The sequence below is a fragment of the Tachyglossus aculeatus genome, chromosome 1, assembly GCF_015852505.1.
Source record: "Tachyglossus aculeatus isolate mTacAcu1 chromosome 1, mTacAcu1.pri, whole genome shotgun sequence".
NCBI lineage: Eukaryota > Metazoa > Chordata > Mammalia > Monotremata > Tachyglossidae > Tachyglossus > Tachyglossus aculeatus.
The window spans coordinates 148272330-148285326 of NC_052066.1; positions in this window are offsets into that span (position 1 = coordinate 148272330).

Genomic DNA, 12997 nt, shown 5'->3' on the forward strand with positions numbered 1-12997 from the left:
CCCAACCCCGGCCTGGCTGTTGAGGAAGCAAGGAACGTTAAGCCCCCAGACATTCCAGCTCTGATTTTCCAGGGGAATGGAGCACCATGAGGGATGGGAGAAAGCTGGCAGTTGTTTCCTCCCCGTGAACTCCATGGCCTAATCCTCCTCTTTCCTCTGAGGACCCCCTCCCAAGTTGAAGTTGTTCATGGCTGTGGGGTTCAGCTTTGGAAATTTTGTTCCCTACAACATTGGCTCAGACCCCTGCTCCATTCAGCCTCGTATCCTGTCGTACATGTTAAATGCTTATTAATGTGAGAAGGTCTGGTATAGATATGAAATGATCAGGTTTGATACAGCCCCTGTCCACTTGGGGCTTACAGTCTAAGTAGGAGGGAGTAGGATTTAAAAGTAGGAGGGAGTAGGATTTAATCTCCACTTTACAGATGAAACAGAGGCACAGAGAAGTAAAGTGACTCACCCAAGGTCATGCAGCAGATAGATGGTGGAGCTGGGATTAAAATCCAGGTCTTCTAACTTTAAGGCCCTTGATCTTTCCATTATTCATTTTATTTTACTTCTTATTTTTAATGGTATTTAAGTGTTTACTGTGTACCCAGCACAGTATTGAACCTTGGGATAGCTAAAAAGTGAATCAGGTTGGACATAGTCCGTGTCCCACATGGGGCTCACAGTCTTAATCCCCATTTTACAGATGAGGTAACTCAGACACAGAGAAATGAAGTGACTTGCCCAAAATTGCACAGGCGCTGGGATTAGAACCCAGGTCCTGCTGACTTCCAAGCCTATCTTCTAGCTGCTATGCCACACTGCTTCTCAATGGGACCACTAGACCACATTATTTCTTCTTCTGGGGCACCAAAGGCTCCTTGGATTAACTCAGTGGTGGTTTCCCTCCTGGTCAGAAACCCAGACTGTGCACTTTAACTCCCAAGCCCTCTCTCCATCTCTACCCTACCCCGTGCCCATCACACTGTCTCTGCTCATGAATTGGAGAAATTACCATGAATCCATGCATGTATGCACTTTTGTATATATGTACATTTGACCGAACTTTCAATTTTCTTCATTCTGATTAGGCAGTTTGTGAATATTTTCTATGTCTATCTCCCTTGTCTGAGTGTAAGCTCCTTGTGGGTAGGAAATGCGTCTTTGTATTTCATTCATAATTTCCAGGCACTATGCATTGTGCTAGATGATGAGGTAGATACAAAATAAGCAGAATCAGGCTGTCTCTGATCCACATAGGGCTCATAATCTAAGAGGAAGGGAGAGCAAACAAGTTATTCCTCTTTTACAGATGAGGAAACTGAGACACAGAGAGGTTAAGAGGTGGACCCAAGGTCATGCACAACAGAGTTATAATAAAAACCCTGTTCTCCCAATTCTCATTTCTGTGCTCCTTCTACCAGGCCATACTTCTTCTTATAGGCAGTTTGGTTCTTAATTACTACTATTACTACTACTACTATTATCACCACTTCTCCTACAACTACTAAGGAAGCAGGCCCTGGGATGGAATTGCCAGGGTAAAAGGCTTATGGAGGGAAGAGAGGATTGGGTCTCTGACAGCAGATCTTTAAGGCACCACTCTCCCTTCCACCTATCTCCCAAGAATATGGCTTGCCATCCTGACTCGTTAATTCCACCCCTCCATTGGAGCAGGGATTGGGTAAAACCAAGATAGAGTTTTTGTAAATAATTACAACTTTAGGAACTTTCCTGTTTGGGGACTGTGATTGGGGGTTGGAGGAGAGGGTTAGGGTCAGTTCTGATGTTTAACAGTTACTTTTCTATTGTAGTCTTCCCCATCCAAATAGAAAGCTCTTTGCCGGTAATGGCCATCTTCAATTTACACATTTTTAATGTTCCCAAGTGCCTCACTCTGCACACAGTAAGCACTCAATAATAAATAGTGATAAAGATTGATGATGATGGTGACAATGATGATAAAGATGAGGACAACAATGATGAAGCCGATAATAGCCTGCCTCTCCAATGGGTACATTTACTCCACAATAACTGTTGCTGCTTTCTTCCTCATTCACACCTTCAATTTTATCCAGTATTCATATCCAGGAACTCCCCAAAGTCTAAATCGATCACTCAAGCCCGGGAAAGTTTTGTTGTTTTTTTTTGTCTTGGTTTGTTTCTGTTTTGTTTTGTTTTGTTTTTGTGGGGGTTTTTTTAAGTAAACAAAAAACTTTTGCAAGAGAAAAGCCAACTCGTTGTGGGCAGGGAATGTGTTGATCAACTCTGTTATATTGTACTCTCCCAAGCACTTTGTACAGTGTTCTGCACAGAGTAAGGACTCAGTAAATGTAATTGATTGATAGCAAAGAAGAAAGCAATCAGGAGTGACCATGTGGTACAACATACAGTAAGTATACTGAAGAGGGTGAGAGGCTTTCCTGATGTATTGATGTGGGATCAGATTCCAGAGAATTGAGGACCAGTGGAAAACCCTATTCTGAGAGAGATACTAGCTCCTTGTGGGCAGGGAATGTGTCTGCTTATTGTTATATTGTACTTTCCCAAGTGCTCCATACAGTGCTCTGCACACAGTAAGCACTCAATAAATATGATTGACTGAGTGGACAATGGAAACCACTGGCTTCTTCCTTTCTTTCTTATCCTATAGGGCCTCCTTCTTCTGCCTTTCCAGCAGGAGAGACTGCCAGACCTTGGGAAGGGGATAAACAGTCTGAAGGGAAAAAAAGGAAAGACAAGAGAGAGGAACAAGGGAAAGGATAGGAATTTCACAGGCCACCCTCAGCTTGTAACCTCTTCAGAACTTTAGAGAAGCAGTGTGGCTCAGTGGAAAGAGCATGGGCTTTGGAGTCAGAGGTCATGGGTTCAAATCCCAGCTCCACCAATTGTCAGCTGTGTAACTTTGGGCAAGTCACTTCACTTCTCTGTGCCTCAGTTACCTCATCTGGAAAATAGGGATTAAGACTGTGAGCCCTCTGTGGGACAACCAGATCACCCTGTGCTTAGAACCCAGTGCTTAGAACAGTGCTTTGCACATAGTAAGCGCTTAATAAATACCATTATTATTATAACTGAGGCTGCAAGTCAAGCTCAATCTGGACATTTCTGTGGCTAGAATGGGAAAGGGAGGATTTCAGAGCCAATTTATCCGGCAGTTGGTTCTCTCTCTCTCACTCCCTCTTTCTCTCTCCTGCTTTTACTTTTTCCTCTCCCTCTCCCTCTTTCACTTTCCCTCTCTTTCTCCCTCTCTCCCTTTCTCCTTTTCTCCTCTTCTCCTCTCCTCTTCCCTTCTAACAATAATAATAATAATAATTGTGGTATCTATTAAGCACTTACATGTGCTAGGCACTGCACTAAGCGCTGGGGTGGTTACAAGCAAGTCAGTTTAGACACACTCTCTGTCCCACATAGGGCTCACAGTCTCAATCCTTATTTTACAGTTGAGATAACTGAGGCCCAGTGAAGTGAAATGACTTGTCCAAGGTCCTCAGCCCTAGTCTGTATGTCAAGTGGCTTTCAGGCACACCACAGAGCATGTTTTCAAAGCTCAGGGACATACCTAGAACAATGCTTTGCACGTAGTAAGCGCTTAATAAATGCCATCATTATTATTACTATTATTGATGTTAGCCTCAGTTCCTAGGACAACTGGAGGATTTTGCCCTGAATTCAAGACAACAAAAAACACACTCTTCTTGGCAACAGGACAATACATTTTGGTTTGCCGAATGGTGTCTCTTCCCTAAAAGCTTTATCTCAGATCATTTCAGAGAGGGGCTGCCAAATTAACCTCCCACCCTTCCCAAACCCCCTCCTCCCCCACCCGGCCCCCAAACAAAAGATCCAAAGAAAGAAACAGTCATTTAAGCAGTCAGGGAGGCGATGTTATCAAATGTGACTTGCCAGTAGATTTAAGTGCAAGATAAATCCAGGAATGACTCCAACTTGCTCCTGCCTTATGAAGCTTGGGGCTCCTCGGGATAGAGAGGTTAGAGAGTATCCGGAGAGGCGGGGAATAAAACCAGCTAGAAACAAGATTAGATGTTCTGACCTGAGAGGAGAGGGGAAAGGCTCTTCCTTTGTACAGATCAGAGCCAGGATACAGAACGGGATCTAGTTGCTTTCACATATTTGGGAGGTAACAGGATACACAGGAGAAGCCAAAAGCTCCCTTCAGCCCCAAAGGATGAAATATGTTGACCGGGGCTCAGCCCGATGTGGCCTGATAACTTGCAACCAAAGACGTTGAAGAAAACCATGGTCTGGTGGATAGAGCATGAGCCCAGGAGTCAGAAGGACCTGGGTTCTACTCCAGGCTCTGCCATGTGTCTGCTTTATGAGCTTGGGCAAGTCACTTCACTTCTCTGTGCCTCAGTTACATCATCTGTAAAATGGAGATTAAGACTGTGAGCCCCATCTGGGACATGGACTGTGTCCAACCTGACTAGCTTGAATCTACCCCTGTGTTTGGTACCATTTAGTAAGTAAGTAAATGTTTAGTAAGGGGAAATAGCGTAGAAAGAGTACGTGCTTGGGAGTCAGAGGTAATGGGTTCTAATCCCAGCACCACTGCTTGTCAGCCATGTGATTTTGGGCAAGTCAATTCACTTCTCTTGGGCAAGTCACTTCTTTACCTCATCTGTGAAATGGGGATTAAGGCTGTGAGACCCCCATGGGACAACCTGATCACCTTGTATCGGTGCCTTGCACATAGAAAGCACTTAACAAATACAATCATTATTATTATTATTTAGTACAGTGCCTGGCACATAGTAAGAGCTTAACAAATACCATAAAAAGGTAGTTGCTGCCAACAGCCAACTCCCATCAGTAATGTACAGGGTTTCTTATAAGAGAACCCCCTCAAAAAAAGGGAAAGAACAGGTCTTTTGTCCTGATATGATTATCAATCTAAGAATGAGATGCCACAGCATGAGTTCCACAGTGATGCAGTTTACTTGCATGCCTTTACACTGGTGCATGGAACAGTGGACTCCAAACTATGGAGGAAAGACCATTGTCCCCTGTACCTTTTTTACATCCTCCTACACTCCTTGTCCTTTTCCAGTTTCACCCTGAAGACGGTCAGTCAACTATATTTATTAAGCTTTTATTGTGCACATAGCACTGCACTAGGTGCTTGGGAGAATATAGTATAACAGTATAACAGATATATCCTCTGCCCATGGTGAGCTTATAGTCTAGAGGGGGAGACATATATTAATATAAATAAATAAATTACAGATATGTACATAAATGCTGTGGGGCTGGGAGAGGGGATGAAAAAGGAAGAAAGTCAAGGCAACACTCAAGGGAGTTGAAGAATAGGAAAAGAGGGCTTAATCAGGAAAGGCCTTTTGGAATAGATGGGCATCCTCACCTCACATTCTCATCAGTCTAGGGGGCCCGGGGCATTCCCGTGGTATCTTTGCGTATTTCAGGGTACCCTGTGGTTGAGAGTCTGTGCAGTTCTTGCAAAAGGGTCTTGGTTGGGACAGATAGAATGTCCTTCATGGGCTGATTATTTGGGAGTTATTTGCCTGTTCCTTCAATATTGCCAATATCAGTAGCTTTCTTGGTGGTGATGAGATTATCTATTCATTATTTTAATGCTCTTCTCCCTAGTAACTGCCCCTACCCCATCCTTCTTTTACATTCTATTTACTATTGTGTGGCTCCTGGTACCTACCTTTTTGTGTTACTGCCAGAAACTCCCTATCTCACCCTTTTCTCCTGCTCCTTCCAGGAGTCCCCATACAAATAGTTTGAGTACCCCAACATCAGCCACAGGAACCTCTCAACTTCAATGCCTAAACTCCGTAACAGTGACCGGGACTGAGCAGGTGACCAGATGTTCCAGTGTCGGCAGTACCATACTTAAATTGAAGGGTCCATCCCATCACCCATTTTAGGATCTTTGGGGAATGCTGATGTCTTCAAAAACCTAAAATTATTGGGGTTCGGGTCCAGGTGGGTACTACCGCTCTCTCCACATAAAGGAGTCAGTCCTTGGGAGTGGGAGATGGGGGGCAGATGAGGTCTTGTGATCATATTAAGGAACAAATGATACCAATCAGGAGGTGGAGATCATTCCTGAGGAGAAATGAGTTTGATTTCTATTTCTTTCTATGCAGAAGAATTTGTCTCCATCTGGATCATTACTGAATGGCTCACAGAAACTTCCTGGGTGGTCATTGACTAGTCAAACTGGGCCCTGGGGTTCACAGTTCAGGGGCAAGGGAGAGAGGGAGGAGGAGGAAGAGGAGGAAGAGTGGGAGAGAGGCAGGACCGAAGAGCCTGTAGCTGTCAGAGTGTCCAGGAGAGAGAAGAGTGACAGAACCCAGCCCCCAGAGGGCATGGGCAGGAGAGGCCTTTCGAGAGGATAAAAACCTGCTCAAGCCCAAGATGCAGGAAAATTGGTGTCATCATAGAAGATGGAGGAGAGAATGAAAGAGGAAGAGAGGAAGACCAAGAGAAAAGGGAGAAAGAGAGGAGAGAAAGAAGAGAGGAGAGAGAAAGTACCCAGAGCACTGATGGTGAGATTGTACCTGTCCATTGGTGGAGGGACAGAGAGGGCTTAATGCAGGAGTGGCACGCCATTCCACACTGTGTGCCTGAAAAGATCACCCTTTTCTGCACTGATACATTTAGTCTTGGCCGCCCCTCCAGCTGTTTTCGAATCAGCCCCTTTGGCTCAGGATCTTTCCAAAAATTCTGTTCCAAGAAAGCCATCCTTCTCCTGACTCTACCTTACAGACTTGTCTGACTGACAGGGCCAAGACTCAACCCTTTCTGGGTGCCAAAGAGAGGCAACCTTAGGCAGGGTGCAGATTCAACAGGCTCCAACAGAAATTATCTCTAATGCTTCTGGCCAGGGGAATCTATCAATCAGTCGATCAATCAATGACTTTTATTGACTGCTTAGTACATGCAGGGCACTGTACTAAGCCCTTGGGAAATACAATCCAATAGAATTGGTAGACATGATACTTTCCCTCAAGGCTCTCACAATCTTATGGGGAAGAAAGAGGTTAAAATTAATTATAGATGGGGAGACAGCAGAGTCTGAAGACTTAGACATAAGTTCATTCATTCAACCATATTTACTGAGCACTTACTGTGTGAAGAGCACTATTCTAAGCACTTGGGAAGTTACAATTCAGCAACAGAGACAATCCCTGCCCACAATGAGCTCACAGTCTAGAATTCTGTGTAGCTAGGGATGGGGTTCCCCCCTCCCCCCCCCCCCCCGTCTTACCTCCGTACCTTCCCCACAGCACCTGTATATATGTATATATGTTTGTACATATTTATTACTCTATTTATTTATTTTACTTGTGCATATCTATTCTATTTATTTTATTTTGTTAATATGTTTGGTTTTGTTCTCTGTCTCCCCCTTCTACACTGTGAGCCCACTGTTGGGTAGGGACTGTCTCTATATGTTGCCAACTTGTACTTCCCTAGCGCTTAGTACAGTGCTCTGCATAAAGTAAGCACTCAATAAATGTGATTGATTGATTGACTGATTGATTGGGTACGTATCTAAGTGCTTAGGCGGTGAAGACCCAAGTACCTAGGAGATCCAGAAGGAAAGGAGAATAGGATAAGGAGACAGAGGTTGGTCAGTAAAGGCTTTTTGAAGGACATGTGATTTTATTAGGGTTTTGAAGGTGGGGAGAGTGGTGGTGATAATAATAATTGTCATATCTGTTAATAATAATTGTAGTATTTGTTAAGCACTTACCACATGTCAAGCACATTACTAAGCACTGGAGTAGATAGAAGATAATCAGGTCCCACATGGGGCTCACAGTCTAAGCTGGAGGGAGAACAGGTATTTCATCTCCATTTTACAGATGAGGAAACTGAGGCCCCAAAAAGTGAAGCTACTTGCCCAGGGTCTTATGGCAGGCAAGTGACAGAGTCAGGATGAGAATCCAGGTCCTTCAACTCCCAGGATAGTGCTTTTTCCACTAAGCCATGCTAGTTTTACAAGCCTCACGGTTTCTGCTGTTGGAGATGTTCTTTCATTCATTCAATCATGTTTATTGAGCATTAACTGTGTGTGGAGCACTGTATTAAGCGCTTGGGAAGTACAAGTTGGCAACATATAGAGACGGTCCCTGCCCACCAACGGGCTCACAGTCTGGAAGGGGGAAACAGACAACAAAACAATATATATGAGAAGCAGTATGGCTTAGTGGCTAGATCATCAGCCTGGGAGTCAGGAAGTCCTAAGTTCTAAACCCAGCTCTTCCACATATCCGCTGTGTGACCTTGGACAAGTCACTTAACTACTCTGTGCCTCAGTTACTTCATCTGTAAAATGGGAATGAGTGTGAGCCCCATGTGGGACGGGGACTATGTCCAATCTGATTAACTTGTGGATACTCCAACTCTTAGAACAGTTCTTGGTACCATAATAATACGTATTATTATTATAAAAGGAGAGAGAGTTGAAAATTATTTTGCCATGGAAGGATAGAAAACAAGAGTCCCATTGCAACTAGCATCCTTATTCCATCCCTTCCAGGATCTCCTAGTTTTGACCTTTCTATGACTTGTAATAACAGACTGTCTCATTGGAAAGTGGCCTGCATTTAAACAGATATCACAACAGTTTTTCAGTGGACCTCCTCCCAATCAATCAATCAATTGTATTTATTGAGTGCTTAATGTGTGCAGAGCATTATACTAAGTGCTTGGGAAAGTACACCATTACAGAGTTGGTAGACACATTCCCTGCCCACAACAAGCTTACAATCTAAAGACAAACTTACAGTCTCCCACCCTTAAGACCACCCAAATCAAGTTTCACTCCACCACACTAACTCTGTGGGGTTGTTCTAGACACCATACTGGCCCAGTACTTTGACAGAGGTCACTGACAATGGCCAAAGTACAACCGAAGTGGCAGAAAGACGGTATGAATTTCTCTTCACCTGCAGAATGGGAGGGAACAGTGCAAGGAAATGCCTGTTGGAGCAGCCTAGTGTTTAGCAGGTAGAATTTCTCAGACAAGCAATTGGTATCACTTGAGAAACCTGCAAAAGGCACAGAAGAGGTTAGCTTGGATTGGAGGACGAGAACATTAAAAAAAAAATCTCCCATCACTGCCAGTGGGGTTGGATTAAACTCTAATTGCGTAGCAACCCATCAATCTCAAAGACGTTGTGCTGACTTAATTTTGTCACTCTCCTCACAGAACACACACAGGCCAGGGGCCACTTCTGGCCTAAGAAACCTCCCACACATCTCTCTCCAAACTCCCCTCCCCAGCCCCTCACACCAAAATCTGGAAAACCTTTGGGAAAGACAATCAGGAAAAAAACAAGAGACATTCTAAGACAGAGGCAGAAGCCAAAAAGAAAAGGGTTTTTATAAAATGAAAATATGTCCAGACTGACTTTAGAGGCAAGGCTGAATCAAACACACTGGGGAAGACATCTCTCAACAAGGAAAAGCCAGCACTAAGCCACTGCCTCCAACTTCACACAGATGGCTAAAGTGGAGGGACTGTGTGAAGAGCAAAGAACAATTCAGAACATTCTCTGGAGTAGGTTTTTCACCGAACTAGAACTAAATTTGCAAAGCAGCCAAAGAGGTAAGATTGCTGTTTGACACCCCAGAGTGAGAGGTGCCAGGTGATGCAAACAGTTCCAGTGGAATTGCCATTGAAAAACATGGGTGAGGAAAGCCCACTGAAAAGTTTTGGTTTTTCTGAAAACATCGCAGAGAACAGGCATTGGGAGTGACTCGTGCATGTGCAGAGTGTATTCATGCATCACGTGTTATCACACATTTGCACTCCCAGAATCTCATTTCTACGTGAACGCACTGACCAGAGAGCCCCATTCAGATAAATCACTATTTCTGCAGCTTTATCAAAGCATTTTGGCTCTGCCAGGGAAATACAAAAGAAATGAGCAGAAACATGGCCTAGTGAATAAAGCATGGGCCAGGAGTCAGAAGGACATGGGTTCTAATCCCACCTCTGCCACTTGTCTGCTGTATGATCTTGGGCAAGTCACTTATCTTCTTTGTGCCCCAGTTACCTCATCTCTAAACTGGGGATTAAAACGGTGAACCCTATGCAAGCAGGGACTGTGTCCAACCTGATTAGCTTGTATCTACCCCAGTGCTTAGTACAGTGCCTGACCCATGGTAAGTGCTTAATAAATACCATAAAAAAAATCTAGACAACCATTACTGAATGTTCCCATCTTCAACAAGGAGGCCCTTGGAGGCTTTTAGCCAGTTTGAAGACCCAATAATCTGCCCTGTGCCTATTTTGCCAACATTTCAGGTGGGTTAAGTGAAGCTTAGAAACCGGAGGCTGAGCTGGTGAATAATAAGAATAATAATGATAATAATAATAATGATTGTGGTATTTGTTAAGCACTTACTATGTGCCAAGCACTGTACTAAGCACTGGGGTAGATACAAGAAGATGGTATCTCACTGTCCTTCCTAAAGTTTTCCAAGGTTCCAGCAGTACAGATATTCTCTTCAGTGTCAGCCCACCCCACAGCACAGATCCCATTCGATGGTGTCCCCTGTGGTAAATGGCAGATGAACTTCAGCCCAGTCACAAGGATTTTTGTGACCTGTAACCTGTCTGAAGGAGTGACTCATACTGTTAGTTCCACTAGCTCTGTTTCATTCCTTGCCAGCCAGTTTCCTACTGGGACAAGGAGTACGATGAGGCAGGCAGAGTGCTGCAAAATAGCAAGTGCATGCAAGAATTTTACTTACAAAATTCAAAGTGACCCCAGAGTCGGGCTGTTACTGCACCTCACGTTCAATAGGTCAGAAACCAGAATCCTCATCCTTCCCCATAAGACACTCCTCCCCGTGACTTTCCAATCTCCGTCAATCATGCTAACATCCTCCCAATCCCAGAAGCCCACTCCCTTTGCCGTCATCCTTTAGGGCTTCTCTTTCATTCAACTCTCACTGAGAGTCCACTGCCACAACCTGCTGGGTTTTCCTTCACAATATTTCCAGAATCTGCCACTTCTTCTCCACCCAGACTGGCCCTGGCTACAAACTCTGTTTTTATTTACAGCTAAAATAATGCATTAGCCTCCTCATCTCCCAGCCTCCAGCTTCTTCCCACTTCAATCTATAATCCATGCACCTTCCTTGGACCTTCTTCTTGAAGAATCTCTAGGTCCACATCTCACCATTCCTGCGTTATTTTGTATCAGAGAAAATCTTGACACCATCAGTTTCAAGGCTCACCACCATCTGACCCCATATAGGCTCTTTTTCCACTATTTTCCAACTCACTCTCTCTGTTCCTCCCAAGCCAACTTTCCAGATCGTCCTCATTTTCGACTTGCCCACCAATGTCCCCTTGCTTTCCCGGTTCCCCCAACTTGGGACTCTCTCCTTCTCCACATCAGATAGACCACAGTTCTCTCTCTCTCTCTCTCTCTCTCTCTCTCTCTCTCTCTCTCTCTCTCTCTCTCTCTCTCTCTCTCTCTCTCTCACACACACACACACACACACACACACACACACACACCACACACTCCTCTCATACCATGTCCACCACCACCGTGGTAAACTGCACTTTGAACTTTGGGACAAATTATTTGAAAGTTGTGTCCATGTTCATCACCATACTGACCATGACCCAGGTTCTTCATTTCATTTATTCTCCTTTCTGTACTAGTCCTTTTGTCTATTTTCTATTTCTCCAGAATAATAATAATAATAATTGTGGTTTTTTTGGTGATTACTATATGCCAAGTACTGTACTGACCACTGGGGTAGATAACAGCACTTAGAACAGTGCTCAGTGCTTAGAACAGTGCTTTGCACATAGTAAGCGCTTAACAGATGCCATCATTATTAGTATTATTATTGTTATAACAAGGTTACCAGGTTAGACACATACTTGTCCCACATGGGTGTAACAGAAGAATCACCCATCTGAAAAGCAAGACCTAATCTGTTGCAGCGTAATGGAATAATCTGTAACTGAAGTGGTATTTGTTGGTCTGACTCCATAGAGCAAGCACAGATTCAGCTATTTAGTGAAATACACATACATTTGAAACTTGACCTTGGCTAAGGGATCCAGGTGGAAAAGTCATTAGCAGAGGGGAATGCTCTTGGATTACACAGTGACCTGATTCAGGTCATTCCCATACATGAGAAGCAGCGTGGCTCAGTGGAAAAGAGCACGGGCTTTGGAGTCAGAGGTCATGGGTTCAAATCCCGGCTCCCCCAATCGTCAGCCGTGTGACTTTGGGCAAGTCACTTAACTTCTCTGTGCCTCAGTTACCTCATCTGTAAAATGGGGATTAAGATTGTGAGCCCCTCGTGGGACAACCTGAACACCTTATAACCTACCCAGCGCTTAGAACAGTGCTTTGCACATGGTAAGCGCTGAATAAATGCCATCTTCATATTGGCCCATTTACCAAAGCCTACTTGATCGTTAATTTAGACCCTCTTGTTGCTGTAGGGGTGTGGGTGAGGGTGTTTCAAATTTGGAATAGAAAGAGCAGATCCTTTGAATGGAGTAGAAAAATGAGAGGCCACAAAAATCTTCCCTTTCTATTTATGACCAATGGTAACATCTCCTTGTTTTCTTTCTTCTCTTCCTCCTCCTCTTCTTCCACTTTCTTCTCATTGTTCACTTGCTTTTCCTTTCTCTTTCCCTGTTTTGCAAAGTAGAAATTGCCAGGTTTGTGTGTTTCCACCCTGCTTTTTGAGTACATCACCTTCTAGTAGTTGGACTTGACTTTGATAACTGGTAAGCAGTGGTACCAGTTAAACGATTACTAAGAACCAAGCACTTTTCTAAACACTCAGCTCTTCCGTACATTCAACTCCCTTCTCAGGCCCCCGGTTCCTCCCCCTCCTCCTTCCCTCACCCCCAACAATCTGGTCTCCTACTTCATTAACAAAATTAAATCCATCAGGTCCGACCTCCCCAAAGTCACTCCCCCGCCTTCTCCAACCCCCTGGCTCTCAACACTCTCTGCTA